Raw genomic sequence first — 23619 nt, forward strand, 5'->3', positions numbered from 1 at the left:
GGGCTCCTGGCCTCTGCAGTCAATCCGTGACAGCTGTTAGTGTTTCAGAGCAGGCAGAGTCCTTGTGACAAGGCACAGAAGGAGGCAGCTGGAGTAGAGCCCTGAGGAGTGGACCCTCAGGTAGAAGGCCTGTACGCTGATGGCCACAGGTGTCTCCCAGCAGAGGTCTGAGTGACCGCAGGCTCCAGCCCTATCCACCCGCCTGCTCCATGCTGCAGGACCGACCTTCCCATCTCACCAGGAAACCCAATAGTGTGGACATATCATCAACGTCCATTTGGGTGCTCTTACTGGACTCTCGGCTGTATTTTGGCAATAATGTGAAGAGTTGCAGCAAGGACTTCCACAGCCCCTTCTATGCCATGTGCCCTTGCAAGGACTTTACAGCAGAGTACTTCAAAACGTTCATGGAAATGCAGATTGTGAAGAAACTAAGCGCGGATTTCAAAGTTCTTTGGCGCCACCATAAATTTATCTTTTAATTCAATTTACCAACAAACCTGTGAAGTGACCACTTATGCCTCACTATATTTAATCTCTACAATAACCCAATGAGGTAGCTACTATTATGAAAGCCAATCTAGGCCGTCACCGCGGCTCAATAGGCTAATCCTCCGCCTTGCGGCGCCGGCACACTGGGTTCTAGTCCCGGTCGGGGCACCGGATTCTGTCCCGGTTGCCCCTCTTCCAGGCCAGCTCTCTGCTGTGGCCAGGGAGTGCAGTGGAGGATGGCCCAAGGCTTGGGCCCTGCACCCGCATGGGAGACCAGGAGAAGCACCTGGCTCCTGCCATCGGATCAGCGCAATGCGCCGGCTGCAGCGCACCGGCCGTGGCGGCCATTGGAGGGTGAACCAACGGCAAAGGAAGACCTTTCTCTCTCTCTCTCACTATCCACTCTGCCTGTCAAAAAAAAAAAAAAAAAAAAAAGCCAATCTACAGGTTGGGGGAAACAGGGAAAGAGACATTAAGGAACCAGCTCAAGGCCCAGGTAAGTGGTGACAATGGGATGGGAAACTGGGCCGTTCGGTTTAGGTGCTCTCTATTGCCAGCTCTTCTGGGGCGGGGAGGTGATGGTCACTGCAAAAGAAACCTCATCTCAAGTCCTACTGACTCTGATACCTGGTTTCAGTGGCCCCATGTCAGGACCCTCAGCCCTGCCCCATGTGGTGGTGCTGGCCCGTTTTCTGTGCACTGGAGATGCCTGCATGGACTGGAGAGAACACTGATGCCACAAAGCTCAGCCACAGATTGGCAGGGGGACGGTGAGCTGGCCCAAAGTGAAAGGCCCTGCAGAGTAGAGGAGTTTCTAAGGGGTCCGATTTGCCTGGTATCTTGACTTTTTGGCCTGAAGAACCGAAGAGAAGGAAGCCAACACGAATTCCACGAAAAGATCTTCTCCACCCAGGCTCCATACCAGAACAGCCCCCGCCCCCGGCCCCATGCCTTCTTCCAAAGCAGCCAGTGTGATGTTCCTCACTACCACCGAGGCCGACTGGCTCCGCTGACTCCTGTTTGTGAGTAAATCACCAAGAGCAGGCAAACTTCCTTCCACTTGGGAAATGTCATCACCTTAGCCTCTTGCTAAGCAGCATAAGCCCCAGGGGTTTCATATGAAGGCCTTCTAATGGATTTATTGTGTTTGTTTGACCTTTCCAAGTGTGAGCTCAGAAGCAGGCCCAGAGGAGGGTGGTGGAAGCTTGTTTTTCTTGACTTAAGCAAACTGATGAGTAAACTGGATTCTTGGATGGAGCCAGCCTAGTTTTCTCACCCTAGCCCCCTCCCTCCTTTAGTCAAAGGATCCAATTAGGCCCAAGAGAAAGCCAGTATTTATGAGATAGCTCCAGAAGAGGAAAGCTGTGTCTACTTAGTGGTAAAGGAGGAGGGCTGCAAATAAATATTTTCAGTGCATGAACTGCCACAGTACAGAATAATTCGGGCATTTTTGGAAATGACAGCTCTATTTGCCCTTCTGGTTTCAAGGCAAATGCTTTCTTATTTCAGGTAGCTTTTTCGAGTTAATGACCAGTGTATGCATAAAAACCATCTCAGTGCCACACGTATGTTTGCATTTTATTTTCAAATGTTTTCTTTTTCATTTTATTTGACAGGCAGAGAGAGGAAGAGAGAGAGAGAGATCACTCTTTCACCTGTTGGTTCACCCCCCAAATGCTTGCAAAATTCACAGCTGGGCCAAACTGACTTTAGGAGCTTAGAACTCAATCTGGACCTTCTACATGGGTGACAGGGACCCAAGAACTTAAGCCATCATTGCTGCCTCCCAAGCAGCACACATTAGCAGTAATCTGGATAGGAAGTGCGGGAGCTGAGACTCAAACCAGGCACTGGTATGGAATACAGGTGTTCCAAGTAGCATCTTAACCACTGCACCCAATTCCTGGCCCTATATGTGTATATTTACATGTTACACTGCAAATGTCAAGGCCTATGGGGCCAGGCAGTAATCTAAGTGCATGACAAGGAGCAGGTGTGGGCAATGGGTAGTGGGAGTGCTGTGGAAGCCCGAGAGAGTGCAAGGAGACCCCTATGTAGTCCTGGCCTGAGCTCTGAGCAGGACAGAGGGCCCTGTGGTACCAGGTTTCCTGCTCATTCAAAAAGAGCTAGAAGTCTTGATTCTTATCTTACATTTCCACGTAATTTTAATTTAGTATGACCAAACAAAATATTTTCAGGCCCAGCCCCAGCCCTGAACTCTGCTGGCGAAGCTCACGCACTGCCTCAGTAAACTGTCACCCACCCTCAGTAAACTGCCAGAGCTCAGACCCGCCACAGAAGCACAGCCTAGATGGGATGCCACCAGTGACTGTGACACCCATCACGACATGGAAACAGCTAAAAAACCCACCTTCTCTCTCAGTGGTCTTGCTGTGGATTCTAAGCATCTGACTGTAAAGTTCCAGCCACCTGCTGACCAAAAGCAGCTGTTTCTTCATACCCACTGGTCCTTGCATGGGCAGTGAATCAGGGAAAGTGTGTAACCTAGGTGGTGGCGGGGGTGGGGGGGGCGTGGCCCCAGACTGACAGTCCACTGCTGCCACCACCACCCAGGTAATGTCCAATTCAGAGGAGCTCTGTGCCAGCAGCCATGCTGAGCAACTGGCCTGCAGTACCTTGTGTGTTCCTCAGTGCCCTATGTGGTAGGGACCTCTTCCACCCTCACTTTGGGGATGAGGCTGCTCAGGTACAGAGGTCATGTGGTTTCCGGGGTCACCCAGGTAAGGGCAGGCTATCACCCCCAACCCCTGCCCTGGTGTGTTCATCACAAGACACTATCTGACACCAAAACACAGAGGGATTTGGTATAGAATGCCAACAACATCTGGTTTTCCATGAAATCAGATGCCTTATTTCTTATTTTATTCCACATGATAAGGGGTAGCAGATGTTAGAGGTTAATAAAAATGTACTGGTAGAGAAAAATAATGACAGAGGAAAAGTAACTCTTTTTGTACGTGTGAACTAGGTAAAGGGTAAAAAAACACCTTAGCTCATTCAGGTAGTGGGAAAACCAGTTTCCCAAAGGAACACAGACTGAGAGTCCCCTTGACCTGATAACAATAATTAACTGCCCAAGACCAGCAGCAGCTGTCCTGGCTGAGCCCTGTTCATGTGTCCTGCTGGCCCTACCTGGCCCAGATGCAGCCTCCCTCCCAGCACTATGGCCCCATGTTACTTTGCAGCAAGGAAAACTAAGCACAGACGGTAAGCTACTTGCACGGTATTGCAGGGCAGTGAGTGCAGGACTGATGCCATGTTTTGTCCATTACCAGCAGGAACCCCGATTTCTTGAGGATGTTATGTCCCAGATCAAATGCTAGGGGGTGGGGTGGAAAACACTCAGACGCCCTCCGTTTCATAAGCATGGTTTCCTGAGGGTCTCAGGAACAGAGTGCTCTCTTAGTGCTGTGCTCAGAGTGACCGAGTTCACTGCTCTGATAGCTTTCTACATGGCACAATTATCCTGTGGGCTCAGCTCTGGTGACAACCCCCTTGCATTGAATTTTCTTATTATTTTTAAATTGAGAGGAAGTTTAAGTAACATAAAATTAACTGTTTTAGGGGCTGGTGTTGTGGTGCAGAGTGTAAAGCTGCGGCATGAGACACTGGCATCCCATATCAGAGTCCCAGTGAGACTCCTGGCCTCCATGCTTCAGATCCAGCTTCTTGCTAATGTGTCTGGGAAGGCAGTGGGAAGATGGCCCAAGTGTTTGGGGCCCCACAACCCATGTGGGAGATTAGGATGGAATTCCTGGCTCCTGGCTTCAGCCTGGACCAGCCCTGGCTTTTGCAGCCTTTGGAGAGTGAACCAGTGGGTGCAAGATCTCTCTCAATTTCTCTGTCACTCTGCCTTTCAAACAATTTAATTAAAAACAACTATTTTAAAGAATCTAATTCAGGAACATTTAGGGCATCCATAGGCTGTGTAACCATTACCTAACTCTGTCAAGTTCCAACACTTTTTGTGACTCCCAAAGGAAACCCTGCATCTGGAAGCAGTCACTACCCATTCCCCATTCCTCTAGTCTCTGGAAACTGTGAATTTGTCTCTGTCTGTGATTTCACCTGTTATAGATATTCCATGTAAGTGGAATCATATCAATGTACACGTGACCTTTTGTATATGGTTTTTGTCCTCAAGATGTATCCAAGTTGCAGTGGATATGAGAACTTCATTTCTGTTTGTGGCTAAAAAGTGTTTCATTGTATTGATATGCCACATTTGTGTATCCATTGGGGGCTATTTATGAATGGTGTGCTGGGATACTCCCATCAAGTATTTGAATGTCTGTTTCATTTCTCTTGGTGGGACTGCTGGGTCAAATGGTGAATCTAGGTTTAACTTTCTGAGGAGCTGCCAAACCGTTTTTCCACAGTGGCTGCCTAATTTTACACCATCACCAGCAATTTCTATACATCCTCCCCAATGGCTGTCACTCTCTGTTTTGCTTTTGTTTCTCTGTCTCGGCTGTCCCACTGGGTGTGAAGTGGCGTTTCACTGTGGCTTTGATCCTTGCACTGAATCCAAATCACTGCTTCCTGACCTTTTGTTCATGAGAAGACACCCAGAAAATGAGGGAGCAACTGGGTAATTTGGAAGGGCTTTCAAGGCATCTATGGAGGGTTGTGGGAAAGAAGGCACTGGCCCATCATTCTAGCTACCTGAGGAGGCCTTGGAGGACCCTGAGAAGCTAGGGAGAGGCTCTTTGAGGCCAGAAGCAGTCTGCTGCAGGCTCTGCTACTCCAAGCATTGCCTGTCCATTGTGGGGCTGGAGAGAAGCAAGGTCTGGTACCTCTGGAACTCACTGCAGGTCACTGATAGGATGGTCCAGGAAGTGCAGAGGGGACAAATCCACCAAGTAATGGCACAAGACTCAGAGTGAGAGACGGAAGGTCCGGGAACTGGCTCTGCAAAAAAGACTAAAAACCTGCACCTACACCATATTTACTGCCCCAACACTGTTTCTACAACTTCCTGCAAATTAACTCACAAAAACTCTTAGTATCTTCATTTACAGATAAGGAAAATGAGTCACAACCTACCTACAGGGCCCTGGAGCTAGCGAGTGAGTCAACCAGGAGCTAGTGAGTAATCAGCTGGGTCTAACTGTGGGGAGCAACCCAGACTGGACTGAGTTACTGGAATTAAGACTTATTCTATGCATCTGCTCTCCCACAATATGGCGCTGGGAGAGGAGGCAACAGCTTCTACCCAGCTGCCTCTCACCAACTTGACAAGCTGCAGGACCTGCTCCTGATTGGAGGAGAGCAGCATACTCGGCGTGTGGGCAGCCGAGTTAGGATTGGCGGAGGAGGACTATAAAGGAGGAGAGAGACAACATGCACCGGGAACATCTAAGGGAACATCTGTGCAGCCCCCGAGAGAGCCGGCCGGCGGTGTGCCGCTCCCCTGCGGAAGTGGGGAATGTGGCCAGGGGGAACCGCCCTTCCACGGAGGTGGAAGGGACAGTAGCCAACCCGGGAAGAACCAGCAGCAAACCCGGGGAGGGCCGAGCAGACGAAAGAACAGCGCAGGGTCCTGTGTCGTTCCTCCACGAAGAGGGGGTGCGACATCTAACCTCACTTACCTGCTCTAACCCAGGTCCTAACCACCACTCCGGCACAGCTCTGAGAGAAAAGGGCTTTTTTCCAAAGCATTGAAACCCTTTTGATAAATGAACTTTTACCCGGAACTCCAGTCTACTTAGCGCTAAGAAGGGAAGCTGATCAGAGAGGAGGGTGGAGGGGCAGGTGTGTGGCACAGCAGTTAAGCTGCTGCTTGGGACAAGCACATCCATATGGGAGTGACTGCGTTTCAGTCCTGGTCCTGCTCCTGATTCCAGTTTCTTGCTAATGTGCATCCTGGGAGGCAACTGGTACTTGAGGCTCAAGTACTTGTCTCTGCCAGGCACTTGGGAGACCCAGATTGAGTCCTGTGCTCCTGGCTTTGGCCTGGCCCAGCCCTGGCCATTGAGGATATCTGGGGAGTAAACTAGAAGATAGGAGCTCTCTGTCTCTCTGCTTTTCAAATAAACAAATGCCAATAAGTTATTTCAAAAACAAAAAAAGTGGAGGGTGGGGTCTCAAGTTCCAATGGCAAGGTAGGGCTCTGAGGTCCTTGGAGGCACAGGGTTTTCGAAGCCCCTCTCAAGTTCCATGATTCTGAGAAGTGATAAAATCTCAGACTCTTGTCCCAAGGAAAGAGCCCACACTTTTAAATTTAAGAAGCGTGAGAACAATGCCTTATACATACAAAGCACTTGCCATTGCTGAGGACTTTCACCAACACCCCATTTGCTGTCAGAATGAATCATTCCAAAAACACACTCCAGGCTTAACAAGGCCCTAAAGACCCTCTGTTTACTAGGATAGAATACTTGGAGCTGCTAAGCTCAGTTCTGCATAGACAGGAGCGCTCCCATGCCTTGCTGGCCGCACTTTCAGCTTGGGGGCCCTCTCACAGCCCATCCTCGTTCCTGCCGTACCAAAACCACCAAGCAGGGAACACTCACTCTGCGCTGGGCCCTGGGCTCAGAATTTTTCACCCATCATCTCCCTTATCCTCGTGACAACCCCAGGAGGGAGGTGCTACAGGTCCACTGTCCCTTATCCCAAAAAAGAACATTCCAGAGCTGATCCAGAGCTTAATTAGGTTGAGTATTCCCTGCTTTGCATAAGATCCCCAGAGGTCCTGGGCAGCACCTGCAATAAACACATTAATATTTCCATAGTGAAGCTTATGAATATTCACACCAAGTAAACTAAGGAATGGCTATAAATAGTCTCAGTTCAGGTTGAGTCTGGCTGCTGCAGCAGTTTGCCCCAAACATAGGAATACAGTTTTGGTTTTTAGAACTCTGTCCTGCACAAGCATCTGTCTCCTGGATAAACTCTGTGAGGTTAAGTGACTTGCCGAAAATGGGCAACAGAGCTGCTGAATACTGGAGATAGGATTCAAGCCAGAAGTCTGCCTGCCTACACAGGGAAAAGGAACGGGTTTCTGGGGGAAGCAGCCGAGAGTTCAAATCCTTGCTATGCCACTTGGAAGGCGGCATCTGGGCATATGGCTTCACCTGCAGGACTCCTGGCTTCTGTGGAGGTCATTAGGGCTACTCTCAGATATTCTAGCTGTGCCCTCTGCACACACACCAGCTTGCCCTTTCCTATTCCGCTGAAGTTTGGTATGGACTTAACGCCTGCCTTGGCTGAGGGGATGCAGTGGCACTGATGTGTGTCACTGGCAGACAGAAGCCGCCGCAGTCAGCAAGGACTTGGCTGCCTTCTCTTTTCCACCAGTGCCCACTGGAGCTGCTCCTTCTGCCCTGGACCTGAAGCGAGGACACGCACCTTGCGGCAAGAGCCTCCAGCCGCCATGTGACAGGTACCCAGTGTGGGCTGGGCCAAACCAAGCCGGGCTTGTCTACAGTCTGCTGAGACCTGGGGTATCTGTTAGTGCAGGGACAAGGCTGATCCTCTGTCAGACACAGCATGTGAAGACTGGACGAGATGCACATGTAAAAGCTCCAAGACAATGCCCAGCAACAGACAGCTGTTAATTCCCTCTCCTCTCAGCCTCAGTTTCCCCAGCTACAAGACACGAGGGTGTCAGTGAGTGAAACTGCCTGTTAACTCATCAGATCTGAGTATTAACAGAAAGGATTTTCTGAGGATCCATCAAAATGCAGATTCATTCACATTCACATGTGTCCCTCATCCCAGCCTGGCTGGGTGGGTAGGGAGGCTGGGACACAATCCCAGCCCTGGGACAGATGGCCTCCTGAGGACTCCAGGTTCCTGACGGAAGTGACAGCTGTGGCCCAAACATCCCCAAAGGCAGGGCTGCAAGGGGCTGGCCAGTGCCAGGAGGAGGGCAGAAGGGCCAGGCAGCCTGCAGACAGCTGCTGCGCACAGAGGCCCCGTTGCCCTCGGGCTGACAGATGGAGGGAGTGTGGCTGGAGGAGATTCTCCAGGATGAAAGAGCACAGTTGCCACGGGACCTGCATTAAGACCCCATTTAGCAACACCGATTAAGGAGCTATAAATAGCACCTGGGCTCTCTCACAGGCCGTAAAACACACTTCCCACACTGCTCCCAGCCTGCGGCCTGCCCTGCTTAATTGGGGCCCAAAATAAAATACCTGGAAGGCCACTTTTTGACGGAAGGCCCTCGTTGCCATAGTGACAGTTGCCGGGCCCAGGGTGGGGTGGAGGCGGAAGAGGAGGAGGAGGAGAAGAGGGAAGAGGCAGCTAACACTAATATGAAGATTACCAGGGGAGACCGAAATCACACACTGGCTACATCAGCTGCCTGCACACAACAGCTACAAAAAATGGCAGCCTGACCTTCACCACCTTCTCCAACCCATTAGCTGACACAGGACAACGACTGAGGCCAGGAAGCGGGCCCAGCTGGCCGAGGGGAGAAGCAGGAGGTGGACTTGAGTTTGAGTCCTGGCTTAGCCCCAGAGCAGCTGGTTGAACTTGGGTCTGCTTCCCACCATAGCTGGGCCTCAGGCTCGTCCACTGTAATCACAGCAAGGAGCTGCATGAGAAGGCGGCTGAGCTGCTGTACGGCTGGGACTCTGCAGCAGAGCTCCCAGCACGGGGACAACAAAGTGGACGCTCTCCACGTGCCGAGTCACCTCCAAGACAAGGGAAAGCAGCCCGGCCTGCACCAGGTGTGCTGGGAAAGCTGCTGCTTGGCTATCTGTGTGACACAGCTTAGGGGAATGCACAGGGATCGGACTCCGTTGGCTGCCTCTGGGGAGGGTGGCTGGGAACAAGGGCAAGCAGGAGACTTATCACTATTACACTTTAATTAGCCTAATGAATGTATTTAAAACAGTAACATCTAAATTTTAGAAAACTGGACTCCAAAGGCCTCGGTTCTAACCAATGACTCTATCAATAACGATCAGTTAGATAGTGGGGCAACCCTCCGTGATCGGGACCTTTACTGGCTACGCTCTCCTTCATGTGCACTCTGGACTTCTTGTCATCTCCTGAACTCTGCTACGTATTTGAAAGCCTCAGTGCTTTTGCACATGCTGTGCCCTCCCTTGAAATGCTTTCTTGGCCTTCTCCATCTCGAAACATCTTTAAATCTCACCTCCAGTACCTCTCTGCTGTGTGTACTTCCCCAACGCCATAGCTGGCCCCAACACCTGTTATTCTCTCTCTCTCTCTCTCTCTCTCTCTCTCTCTCCTACGCCTACTGCACTTGTTACAGCCCTTTATTAAACTCAACCCAGGCCTTCCACCTGTGTTATCCACCAAAACTCTGGTCTCCGCTCTTATACTACCTCTCCTTTTGGCCTCTTTTGAATGCTCGGCAAGTTAAATTTTAATATTAGCTTGAGAAAAATACATTAGGAAGGGAAGTCCTGCAGACAGAAGTAATGTCAGCGGAGGCGCCCAGCCACACACACGCAGGGCCTGGCCCAGTGCACTGCCTGGCTGTGCATAATTGATTTTGTGGATTATTCATGGACAGGTGTCATCTGGGCCTCTACCTTGGCTGCCAGCCTGTCTGTCTGCCTGGGAATCCTGTGGCAATGGGGCGCTCATGGGAAGGGGTTGTCAGGCAGAGGCTCCTTAGCCCTAGAAGTTAACTATGTTAACTTGGCAAGACCCTGCTGGCGGGGCAGAGATCATAGTCTCCAAGGCCTTGTCCACTTGCTCATTCCATCTGGAATTTTAAACATTAGCCCATGCAGAGTGAGAATCCACTGTTGAGAAAAAATGGAAATCTCCAAATGAACCTCAAAATCTCCAAATGACCCAGAGGAGGGGCTGTAAGGATGCCCCACTAGTTAGAGGTCCACATTCACATGCAGGACCCAGTCCCGGAAACCCAAGAACTGTCTCCCTTGTTGCTGGCCTCTAAGTTGGGGATACCACTTGAGATGTGTCTCACCCAGACTGCCTACCCCATGGATGGACGCGCAGGAGTACAGGATATCAGTTACGTTCAACCCTTCTCTCTGCCACAAGGAAGCCTTTCCAGCGAATGCAGAGATGTTACCACAGAGACAGCCTGCATTTTCCCTCTGGTTTATCTGAAAGATAAATCATTGATAAGCTTACCAACCCTTATGTTACTTACTAATGGATTGCTGACAGTCTTGTCTCCAGGAACTTTCACCCTTGTTTGGTAAAAACCTCTGTAGATTTGGAGAGTGTGTGTTTGTTCCTGAAACTTTGCCCCATCCCAGTTCAAGGGGTGAATCCTGTGAAGGGGTTGGACCAATCCGCACATCCCAAGCCAGTGGCTGCAGTGATTGGTTCTGATGTGGGCATATGACTCAAGTGAGGCCAATCAGCATGCATTCCAGGACTTACATTGGGCAATGCTGGTACAAACATTCTGGTTCCTGAATAAGAAGGAGGCACCCCAGGGGCTCCCTCCTTGAAGTCATTTCAGGCCGCTAAACCATAGGTCTCTGGGATATGTATGTAGGCGAGGCTCTGGGGTGGTGTTCTGTGTGACGGGAGACCTCGAGGGTCAGGGTGGAAACACTGTTTAGATCATATTAATGAAGGTTGAAAGTATGAAAGTCTAAGACTCCATAGGATACCCCTAAGGTACCACCAGACTAGAAGGAAAAGGAGCTGAAAATGGAGAGAGAGAAACCATATCCCAGTTGTTTTTAAGATCCTCCTTGTGTCCTAAACTTTTGACAACTTGACTATGATATCCCTTGGCAGAGTTCTTTTGGTTGAGTCTGGCTGGGGTCCTTTGAGCTTCCCATATCTGGCTGTTCATAACTCTTTCTAGACTTGGGAAGTTTTCAACTATTATTTCATTCAATAGGTTCTCAATGCCTTTTAAAAAAAGATTAATTAATTAATTTATTTATTTGAAAGTCAGTTACAGAGAGAGAGGAGAGGCAGAGAGAGAGAGAGAGAGAGGTCTTCCATCTAGTGGTTCACTCCCCAATTGGCCGTGACAGCTGGAGCTGCACCAATCCAAAGCCAGGAGCCAGGAGCTTCTTCCATGTCTTCCATACAGGTGCAGGGGCCCAAGGACCTGGGCTATCTTCTACTGCTTTCCCAGGCCATAGCAGAGAGCTGGATCAGAAGTGGAGCAGCTGGATCTCGAACCGGCGTCCATATGGGATGCTGGCGCTTCAGGCCAGGGTGTTAACCCGCTGCACCACAGTACCAGCCCCAATGCCTTTTTTTCCCCCCAGATATCCCTATCAGTATTTGTTTGCTTAATAGTATCCCATATGTCTCATAGGCTAAGGACAGTGAGAGAAAAACATTGTTAAAAATAAAGGAAAACCCATTACACTAATAGCAAACTTATGGGAAGAAACCCCATGGGCTAGAAGAGAATAAAAAGATACATTTGAACTTTTGAAGAGAAGGAAAATTTCCAACCAAGAATACTATACCCAGAGATGCTATGCTTTAAAGTAAAGAAAAAATAATTCACGACCACCAGATCACCCCTACAAGAAATCCTGAAGGGAGTACCAATTAGAAATGAAAGGATTGTGGGGCCAGAGCTGTAGCACAGTGGGATAAATTGCTGCCTGCAGCGCTGGGATCTCATACTGGTGCTAGCTCAAGTCCTGGCTGCTCTACTTCCCATCCAGCTCCCTGCTAATGTACCTGGGAAAGCAGTGGAAGATGGCCCAAGTGCTTGGGACCCTGCAGCCATGTGGGAAACCTATATGAAGTTCCTGGCTCCTGGCTTTGGCCTGGCCCAGCCACATCTGATGTGGCCATTTGGAGAGTGAAGCAGTGGATGGAAGATCTTTCTCTGTCTCTCCTGCTCTCTCTGTAACTCTGCCTTTCACATAAATAAATCTTAAAGGTGAAAGGATCATGAAAATACATGCTGGTACAAAATTCACTAACAGGTTGAGACACAAAAGAGAAAGAGAATCCAACCTTAATGTGACAGAAGACTACCAAAATGCAAAGATAAATAATAAAAACGGAAGAAACAGACAGAATATACAAAACAATCAGCAAGCATTCAACAAAATGACAGGAGTAAGTTCTTATCTGTCAATATTAACCTTGAATGTAAATGGATTAAACTCCCTAGATAACAGATAAGTTGGCTAAACAAATAAGAAAAATGCAGCTTTATGCTGCCTACAAGAAACTCAATTCACAGCTAAAGATACACATAGGCTGAAAATGAAGGGTTGGAAAATGATATACAACTCAACAACAAACAGAAGCAGTCAGTTCAGATCAGACAGACTTTAAATCAAAAACTGTAAAAAGAGACAAAGAAGGATATTTATATATTGATAAGAGGATCGATTCAACAAGAAGAGAGATCAAATAGGGGCCGGCACCGTGGCACAGTAGGTTAATCCTTCGCCTGCAGTGCCGGCATCCCAAATGGGCACCGGTTCTAGTCCCAGCTGCTCCTCTTCCAATCCAGCTCTCTGTTGTAGCCTGGGAAAGCAGTAGAAGGTGGCCCAAGTCCTTGGGCCCCTGCACCTGCATTGGAGACCAGGAAGAAGCACCTTGCTCCTGGCTTCAGATTGGCACAGCTCCGACCACTGCGGCCAGTTGGGGAGTGAACCAATGGATGATAGATCAAATATATATGCATCCAATGCAAGACCACCCAAATACATAAACCAAATATTAATAGACCTAAAGGGAGAGAGAGAGACAGACTCATACAAATATATAGAAGGGGATCTCAACACTCCATTGTTATCCATGGACAGAAAACCAACCAAGATATGTCAGAGTTGAAGGATACCACAGAGTAAACGGATTTAACAGACATTCACAGAATATTTCATCTAACAGCTATAGATTAAATTTCTACCTCTCACCATGTACAAAAATCAACTCAGGATGGATCAAAGATCTAACTGTAAAACAAAACCATGAAACGGCTTGAAGGAAACATTGAAATATCACAGATACACCTCGATACTGGTGTGGGCAAATATTTTTTGGAGAAGATCCCAAAAGTGCATGTACAAAACAACTAGGCAAATGGGACTCTATCAATCTCAGAAGCTTCTGCACAGCAAAGGAAATGATCAACAGAGTGAAGAGACATCCAACAGAACGGGAGAAAACATCTGCAGGCTATCTATCTGACAAAGTATTAAGATCCAGAATATACCAGGAACTCAGCAAATCAATAACAAAAAACAGCCAATCCGGTTAGGAAATGGGTAAAGGACCTATTAAATAGCTCTCAAAAGAAGAAATACAAATGGCCAATGAAATATGAAAAAATGTTCAATATCACTAGCCATCAAGTACAAATCAAAACCACATGACCGGCCGGCACTGCGGGTCACTAGGCTAATCCTCCACCTTGCGGCGCCGGCACACCGGGTTCCAGTTCTAGTCCCGGTTGGGGCAGCGGATTCTGTCCCGGTTGCCCCTCTTCCAGGCCAGCTCTCTGCTGTGGCCAGGAGTGCAGTGGAGGATGGCCCAAGTGCTTGGGCCCTGCACCCCATGGGAGACCAGAAGAAGTACCTGGCTCCTGCCATCAGATCAGCGCAGTGCGCTGGCCACAGCGCGCCGGCCGCGGCGGCCATTGGAAGGTGAACCAACAGCAAAAGGAAGACCTTTGTCTCTGTCTCTCCCTCTCTCACTGTCCACTCTGCCTGTCAAAAGAAAAAAAAAAAAAAAAACACATGACCTTGGCCGGGGCCGTGGCTCACTTGGCTAATCCTCCGCCTGCGGCACCAGCACCCCAGTTTCTAATCCCAGTTGGGGTACCAGGTAGTAGTCCTGGTTGCTCCTCTTCCAGTCCAGCTCTCTGCTGTGGCCTGGGAGGGCAGTGGAGGACAGCCCAAGTGCTTGGGCCCCGCACCCACATGGGAGACCAGGAGGAAGCACCTGGCTCCTGGCTTCAGATCAGCGCAGCGATGGCTATAGCGGCCATTAGGGGAGTGAACCAATGGAAGGAAGACCTTTCTCTCTGTCTCTCTCTCACTGTCTATAACTCTACCTGTCAAATAAAACAAACAAACAAACAAAACATATGACCTACCACCTCACCCCTGTCAGATAGCTGTTACCAAAAAGAGAGTAACAAATGCTGAGGAGGACATGGAGACAGCGGAATGCTCTTACACTGTTGGCAGCAATGTTAAATGAGAATGGCACCATGAAAAACAGTACAGAGATTTCTTTAAAAGCTGAAAAGAGAGCTGCCATGTAGCTCAGGAATCCCACTACTGGGTATATATCGAGAAGACTGTATCCAAGAGGTTCCTGCTCTACCATGTAGTAAACAGTAAGCAGCACTGTCCACAATACCCAAGATATGGACTCAACAAGGTATCCATCATCAGGTGAACAGGTAAAGAAAATGTGAGATATATACCCAATGGAATACTATTCAGCCATAAAAAGAATAAAATCCCATCAATTGCTAGAGGACACCATGTCAGGTGAAATGAGCCAGACACAGAAAGACCAATATCACATGTTCTCCTTTATATGTGGGAACTAAAAATTTAAAAAAAAAAGAATAAAACCAATCACATAATCACATAATGGTGATGACTGGAGGCTGAAAGGGTAGGGGAATAGAGGGAGTTTGGATAACGGTTACCAAATCAGTCAGATCAAAGGAATAAAATAAGTTCCTAGTGTCATTCAGCATATTGTGGAGACTGTAGTTCATAGTTCAATACTCACTACATGAATAAATAGAAGAAAGAAGCTTCATGGCCAAGATTATGGCACAGCGGGTTAAGCTGCTGCCTCCAGTGCCAGCATCCCATCGAGTCCTGGCTGCTCTACTTCTCATCCAGCTTCCTGCTAATGCACCTGGGAAAGCAGCCGAGGATGACCCAAGTGCTAGGACCCCCTGCTACCCAGGTGGGAGAACAGATGAAGCCCCTGGCTTGGCCAGGCCCAGTCCCAGCCATTGTGGCCATTTGGGGAATGAACCAGCAGATGGAAGATTCTCTCTCTCTGTAACTCTCTTTCAAATGAATAAACTGATCTTTGGGAGAAAGAAAGCAGCTCCAAACCTCCAATCATAAAAAAATATCAGGGAGGGGAAATGCTGACTGCCCTGTTTTCATCAGAACATGTTGTACACATGTGTTGAGGCCCATACATGTGAAATTAGTAATAAAATAAAAAAATTTAGTAACCCCCAAAATAAGAAATTGAGTCAGACAGGCTCCCCAAGGGAGGTGGGAGTCCACAGTGGGCTGCACGGGGCCCTCTGAGGCAGGGCGCACCACACTCACAGAGGGGGTACTGCTTTCAGGGAAGGCCTGAAAGGCTGCCGAGACCCTCCTTGCCCAACAGCACTTCCTGCTGCTGCCTCAAAGCCCACCTGAGATTTTTCATTGAGTTCAATGCAACACAGGAAGGAAACAATCAGGGAATGGCTAAGTTAGAAGGGTATCTTTAGGAATTCAGTTTATACAGGAATTCAGAGCCAAGGATATGCTGCCTATAGGGCTAAAATGACTGATTCAAGGCCAAGGTGGCCAGCCCAGAGCAGAGCAGAGACTAGAAACCCCGTATTCTCACTTCCAAATTGGAGTCCCTACCATGGGTTTATCTGGTTAAAACCTGGCTCTTAATGCAATTTATATCCCGTTATGCAAAAGCTCTGCCACCAGGTGGTGATGCAGAGTTACTGAATGTGGTATAGCTTTCTAAGCGGACATCATGGATTCTGTTTTGTGAGAATGTGTTTTCCTTCCATCTCAAAAGGTAATTAGCATATGAAGCTATGATCAACCTTATTATAATTCTGAGGGGAAACCAAAGAATTATAGTCGGGGTCACAAACACGGTCTCTATTAATTACTTGCCTCTTTCTAACCCTGCCAAGGAGGGAGTGGCCTGGCTTTGAAAACCCAACTCTGCCCTGTGTTAGCTATATGCTCTTGTGAGCTCAAATGATGCGTTGTGCCGATGGGGTCATTACTACTCTGCTGTGAAGAAGGACTTCACTGTTGCCTTTGATCAATCTCAGCTGAACAAGCTGAACGAATGAGGTACCTAGTGGACTGCTTGCCATTATACAGCAGGTATCCAATAAGTGGAATGTACTACTATAGGCAAAAAGGAAGCAGATCTACCAATGAAATTATAGGCCTTGGCCAGTTAGAAAGGGGGCCTTGCAGGGATACTCAACTCATGGGGCAGCCATACGTCCCAGCGTGGGAGTGGCTGCCCCACTGATTTATTGATGCTTTATACTTCCACCGTCCCATGTCCCCTTCCTGCCATGCGTGTGGCTCAGCTCTGAAATGCTCGCAGCACCCTCTCTGCCTTGTGGGGAGTATCTGTTGGAGCACTCCGAGTCACCCTCTGCTTTAAGGTTGTTGCCTCGCCTGTGAACAAAAGGCTAAGAGAGTCCCCGGAAGCGTGGTGCTAGGAGTCCAAGGAATCCGGCCTCCTCTTCCAACATGTCCGCCTCACAGGCTGGCCTTCCTGGCTCAAGGCCTCTTCTCAGCTGCAAAACCTGCAGCTGGCTGGCTGGCACCCACATCCCTTCCAGAGGCAGGATGCTGCATGTACACCCTCCCCCGCGGGCTGCAAGGCCGTGCCAGGGGCACAGAATTCTCTCACAGGAGCGCTGGCTCACTTCAAACCTCCAGGACTTTAAAGGCGCAAAGTGAGTGACGCTTTATTTTTCCCAGCTTGAATGGGCAGAGCTAGCACCTCATAAAGTGACAGGGAAAATATTTGGCTGGTTTCGTAAACCGGGGCCACAAAGGCTCACTTGTGATGGGCTGGCCGTACAGCCCGCACTAGCTCCCAGGATGCCCTGGCAGGCCCTGCCCCAGCCTGGCGGGTGAGGTCTGCACACACCACTGCCCACCCGACACCGGACACCTGTGTGCAGACCACGAGGCCTGCCTGGCAGCCCCTCAGCTCTGCTGAGCCATCTCCTCCCACAGACTTCCAGAACCTGAGCTGCCAAAACCACCAGCAGCCTTGAGCTGTGCAGAGAGGATCGTGGAGGGCACGCCTGGGAGGCCCTCAAAGCCGCCTCTGTGGGCTGGTCAGCAGGAGCCCCTGAGGAGTCTGCAGCATGTGCAGGTCACGGCTTGGCCCCAGCTGGCTCTCAAGAGATCCACTCACAAACGCGCCTTTCTCCGGACTCAGACTTTCTTCCCTGTCCCCAGGAAACCAAGAGCTTTGTGGCTTCACTGCCTTCACCGTCACTGCCCACCTGGAGTGCCTTTCTCCTGGCCCCTCCCTCCCCCTGCCCAAGGACCTTCCCACCCAGTCCCTCTGCCATTCTGCACCTGCAGGGACTGTTCCTCCCCATGAACTGACAACACTCATTGCCATAACCCTCATTAGACCACCTAATCAGACCCTGCTTGGGGGTCTTCATTATTTCATATGGACATTATTTCACTGACACTTCATCTATTTGAAACTACTGGGGAAAGAACTTCCCCCAATATTAATGAATTTTTCTGATCATTATCCTTTTAAGTGACCAAGTTACTTTTAGTTTGATCTCACTCAGTGGGAATTTTTCTTTTTTAAAGATTTATTTATTTTGAAAGAGTTACAGAGAGAAAGGGAGAGACAGAGATCTTCCATCTGCTGGTTCACTCCCCAGATGGCTGCAACGGCCAGAGCTGGGCCAGGCCAAAGCCAGGAGCCAGGAGCTTCATCTGGGTATCCCAAGTGGATGCAGGGGCCCAAACACTTGGGCCATTTTTCACTGCTTTCCTGGGCACAACAGCAGAGAGCTCGATCGAAAATGGTGTGGCTGAGGGGCCAGCGCTGTGGCGCACGGGTTAACACCCTGGCCTGAAGCCCCGGCATCCCAGGGTTCTAGTCCCAGCTGGTCCTCTTCTGATCCAGCTCTCTGCTATGGCCTCGGAAAGCAGTAGAAGATGGCCCAAGTCCTTGGGCCCCTGCACCTGCGTGGGAGACCTGGAAGAAGCTCCTGGCACCTGACTTCAGATCGGCGCAGCTCTGGCCATTGCGGCCATCTGGGGCGTGAACCATCGGATGGAAGACTTCTCTCTCGGCCTGCCTCTCTTCTCTCTGTGTAACTCTTTCAAGTGAATAAATAAATCTTGGAGAGGAGAGGAGAGGAGGGGAGGGGAGGGGAGGGGAGGGGAGGGGAGGGGAGGAGAGGAGAGGAGAGGAGAGGAGAGAAGATGGTGTGGCTGGGACATGAACCGGTGCCCATACAGCATTCCGGCACTGCCAATGGCATTTACTTGCCATACCACAACACCAGCCTCGGGGAATTTTTCTTAAAATGCATTTTTCTCCTGTTTTAAACCAATCAGCCTAAACATAACTGGATCCATTTTGAGAGAATTAGAAAACAAAGTAACTTTTGGTGCCTTGACCCTGCTCGGCCTGGCTTGGGGGCTGGCGCTGCTTGTCCCTTTGCTGTGCTTGGAGACTTCTGCCAGCTGTCACTATTCCTGGCCCCTCAAGCGCATAGGTAACTAGTGGGCTTGCTTCTGGCCTCACCTACCACTCACTCTCACTTGCTGTTGCTGTGCCATTCTGTTGTGGAAGGCAGATGGCCACGCTGGTGCAAAACTTGAAGAGGGTGTAAATGAACTGCACACAGTATCTGAGAAGGTCTTTAATAAACTTCAGACAGAAATCAGCTCCTTCCAAGGCCCCGAGTGAGTCTTTTCTAATCATTCTCAGAGTTGGGCTGTGCAGAGCTGAGGGCACCCAATAAGTGAGCCAGCTGGTGCTATGTGCACGTTTCTTCGTGGTGGTGAGGGAATGAATGGACGGGAAGCTCCTTGCTTCCCTGTCACGGCCCCACTGTGCCCATGCTGTGCCTGACCTGCAGAGGGCCCGGTAACCAGTCCCAGGGGACTTGTTTTGTGGGTGTGGCTTACCCTACAGCTCTCCATTATCGGTTCTTGCTTTAGAATTTGTTGCATCATGAAAGGGCCTGCTGGGCCTTCAAGAGGAGCCAGCTCTGAGCAGGCTCTAGGTCTGTGACGGCTGCAGCCTTCAGAGGATGTACACTTGGGACTAGCAGGGATTGCTAAAGTTCTAAACAGCTGTCGTGTCTGACCTCTGGTTCTTGGGAAATCAGATGTCAAACAGCTTTATGTGGCACACTGGACAGGTGCAGCCACTTAGGAAACCTTCTTGGGGCAAGCGTTTGGCCTGGTAGTTAAAGGCCTGCATCCCACTTCAGAATGCTTGATTTCCAGGCCCCACTCTAGATTCTGAGTCCAGCTTCCTGCTAATGGACACCCTGGGAGGCAGCAGGTGATGGCTCAAGTGCTTGGGTCCTTCCCACCCAGTTGGGAGAGCTTTTAGAGTTGGGAAGAAAGGGGCTGGGCAAAGAGTGTGGCTAGGTGCGGTGACTGCACAGCCAGTCAGGACACTGGGACAGCAGGCAGGAGGGCCATGAGGCGGAGGTGTGGCCCCTTCCCCACCAGCAGGGCAAGGTGTGGCTGCTCCGAGGCTTGATGAGTTTTGCCAAGCAGAGTTCTCCCTGGTGAGGCTTTCCTTGGATAACCACTTTGTCCATGAGACATCTCAAAGAGATGCCCCTTACCTGGCCTGGAGTACTGTTCAGGCAATTTGTAACCTCATAAACACTCCAAATTACCCCTACTCAAAAATTCTCACATATACAGTTTGTACCGCCTGCTTGCTTGTGTGTGTTTGCCTTTTTAAGACAATACCTGCCTCGTCTCCTGCCACGCTCCCTGCACGTGCCACTCACCGCCTGAATTCCTGAACTGTACCAGGCCCTTTCTTACCCAAGGCCTTGGCACATCCTGTTCCTTCTGCCTAGAATACCTTTTGCTCGGCCTCCAGTCTACACCAGACACCTCACTAAATAATCCCTCCTAGTAAGCACAGAGGTTCCCTAGACTGGCCTCGACTCCCAAGGTGGACCAGGCCCCTGGAGCTCTCCCTAAACCCTCTACTTCCCTCATGTGCTGCCTGGCACAACAACGCCAGCTTACTCCTCGTGATCAGTTGTGACAGACGTCCTTCCTGCTGAGCTATGGGGTGGGGTATCTGGCTGCCTTCTCCACGGCCGTATTTCCAGTGTCTAGCACAGGGAATGGCAGATAGGAAATGCTCACTGACATTTACTCGGTCCATCAACGACTATAGCCTCCACTCCAACTCTAGTCACACCGTGCTGCCTGCATGGCCCAAGCCTTTCGTAACACTTAGCTCTTACTCCTTCTACCCAAATAGACTTTTCTTGCTTGAGTAATTCCTGTTCTTTGATGAAGAAATGAATGCGTCACCAGAAAGCATGAACTGAACAAACTGAGAATAGCAGGTAATTTACATGGGAAATGGCCCAACTGGCAAGGCGCCCAGCGTGTGGTTGGAGGAGCACTCAGAGGACAAGGCCCAGGAGCAGGAAGGAGTGTCGTCTGCAAGAGGCATGGTGAGCTTAGATGGTCCCATCTGACACACTTGAGGGAAATCCTAGAAAGTCCCTAGTGAGCAAGCTGGTAAGTGGAAATGAGCAGTGCAGAATTCATCACAGCTAGTTTAAAGACAGGCAACGTATTATTTTGAAAGATTTTTATTTATTCATTTGGAAGGCAGAGACAGACATACAGAGATCTTCCATTTCCTAGTTCATTCCTCAAATGCCTGCAGCATCTAGGGCTGGGCCAGATGGGAGCCAGGAGCCTGGTAACTCCATCCGGATCTCCCAGCTGGGTGGGAGCCATCACCTGCTCCCAGTGTGAGCATCAGCACAGGCACTCCAATACGGGCTGTGGCATCTCAAGGGACATCTTCACAGCCAAGCCAAACGTCCACTCCGGCATTACTGATACATCTTCTATTCAGTGTGCTGTCAGGTATTTACCTTAGGGAAGGCGAAAATACTCATGGGGGGAAGAACCCAGGTATACCTCCTTTGGGGAATACCATGAAGGTAATACATGCAGAGCCATGTGGCACTGATCACATCTATGTGTCAGCGCTGTGGTAGCTTGCTTGTATCCCCATATTATGTTTTATAATCTCCAGGAGGATGTTGATGGGTAGTAATATTGCCTCCATTTCACAGATGAAAAGACAGAGGCATGGAGAGGTTGGGCAGCCCAGTCAGGGTCCCAGAACTAGCATGTGGTGGAGCTGGGCTTTTCCTCTGGCAGTTGGAGTCTTTATAGTCTCTGCCCCGCTCACAGTGAGATGTGGGCTGGCACCCCCGAGGAGCCGAGGTGAAAAGTGCTGTGTGGACAAAGGGTCCCAGCCACTGCTCTGGGGTCTGTTTCTCTGCCTACAGCCGGTCTTCAATGCCTCCCAGACAGGGTGTCTGCAGTCCTGAGGCCAGGGGGCGGGGTGGGCTCTCAGGCCATTTGGGCCAAGCCCCTCCAGCAAGGCAAGCAGGAAGGCCTGGTGTAGGATAGGACGTGCACTCTCTACGAGGACAAGAGTTGCAGAGTTCTCCACAGGAAGGTCTTCCACTGCCAGTCTGGGAAGGCCCGGGGGGTACACTGTAGGCTGGTGACATTCACGATGACAACCTTGTCTCAGGGGAAGCCAGTTCTCTGCCTCCTGGAAGTGCCTGTTCCCTGCCTGGATGTCATTCATGTCCCCCAGCAGAGGAGCAGCTATCTGGCGTGGCTCCTGGAAAGCTGACCTGTGATCGCTCCATAGGACACCGTGGCGGGATCATTCAGAAGGCTAGAGGCATCAAGGGCACCTCCCCTTCTCTCTCCTTCTCCCCTGAGCACAGCCAGGGCTATCAGGCCCAGAACGCAAGGTGACTTTTCCACTCAGGACTCTCCTTGCCCTGGCCCACCTGTGTCAGCCTCCTGACACTGGGCACCTCTGCTTCACCCCTGCTGTGCCCTCATCCCATCACAAAGTGCCACAAACCACTAAATAACAAATTCACTGTCCCAGATCAGAGCATCAGCAGGGTTCCTTCTGCGGGCTGTGACAGAATCAGGCCCAAGCCTCCCCGCTAGGTGTCCCTTCCCTAGCTTGTGGCTGCACCGCCCTGGCCTCTGCTCCCACGGTGCTTCCTCACTGCCTTCCCCCACGTGCACGCCGTGTCCATGGTCCCCGTTCTCATAAGGACACCAGTGGGCGCGCCCTAATGACCTCATCTTATCACACTTGCAGCCACTTCATTTCCAAATAAGACCCCTCAAGGTCCTGGGGTGACCTCAACACATGAGTTTCAGGAGGAGGACAACTCTTCCGTCTCCTGTAGGCAAGGAAGAAGAGGGACAGCTCCTGGGGAAGAACAAGCTGCAGCCCCGCGTCTGACCCCATGTAGCTGGGTGAGCACACCCAGACCACCACCGGAGCAAAGGAGGAAGAGTGTGCCAAAGGAGCGGCACAGCGGGCAGGGCATGGGGAACGGGAGGAGGAGGCCCGTGGCTGCTGTGTGTGCTGCACAGCCACCACTGCCCCAGACTTGCCCCAGACGTGCGGCTTCCTGGGCCTGGACGAGAGCAGTGAGGACAACACTGGGGCATGTGTCTGATGGCTGTGCGGTCCACAATCCCTCCCAGAGGGGATCCTCAGAGGGAGGTAAACAGAGGCTCTGCTTGACTGACCTCGGCTCAGGGGCCCCCAAATGCCAGACGTGGCCTCAGTACCAGCCCATCCTGATGCCACCAAGCCTTGTTCTGAACTAAATCTAAGCTCACAATAAACATCTTCCTGACAAGGCTAGCAATCTGGCCTACTCTGCCCTGGGCTTCTGCCAGGCACTAGGCAACACCTGAAGCTTTAAGTAGAGAAACACTTTCTGGACGTCAGCTGCCATTCACTGCCAGTGATCTCCGGAGCAGCTTCTACTTCTTGACTCACCACCTTTCCTCCTGCCCACCTACCACACTGATACAAATAGAAAGGACAGCAGTGGTATATGCAAAAGCATTCCCTGCAATGTTATTTATAAAAGGAAAAAAGAAAAGTCCTAACTGTATGAAATAGAGGATAGCTAGGTTACAGGCAACACATTATCTAGTCATCAAAAATGGTCATTATCCCACCATCACCACCATTACTTATTGTTCTGGAAGTACTGGCCATACAATTAGATAAGAGAAAGGAGGCAGAACTGCTAGTATCCACAGATGATATGATGTTATGCCTAGTACAACCAAAAAGCCAAAAAGAAACTACCAGAGAACTAAGAACTCATGAGGCAGATAATTACAA

General features: G+C 50.2%; 1 protein-coding gene across 2 annotated transcripts in view; it reads right to left on the bottom strand.

The window, feature by feature from the left end:
• The window catches only part of SPSB4 (splA/ryanodine receptor domain and SOCS box containing 4), a 90927-nt gene that overhangs the window by 15153 nt on the left and 52155 nt on the right, over positions 1 to 23619 (bottom strand). Inside the window, exon 3 of one of the 2 annotated variants that reach the window (XR_007908737.3) lies at positions 10446 to 10574. The exons of the other annotated variant lie outside the window; for it this stretch is intronic. The gene's annotated coding sequence lies outside the window, so the exon portion shown is untranslated. The remainder of the gene's footprint in view (positions 1 to 10445; positions 10575 to 23619) is intronic. 2 annotated transcript variants of the gene reach the window in all.

Source organism: Oryctolagus cuniculus, chromosome 4 (assembly GCF_051225735.1).
Source record: "Oryctolagus cuniculus isolate XC-2025 breed Fujian yellow rabbit chromosome 4, ASM5122573v1, whole genome shotgun sequence".
Lineage (NCBI taxonomy): Eukaryota > Metazoa > Chordata > Mammalia > Lagomorpha > Leporidae > Oryctolagus > Oryctolagus cuniculus.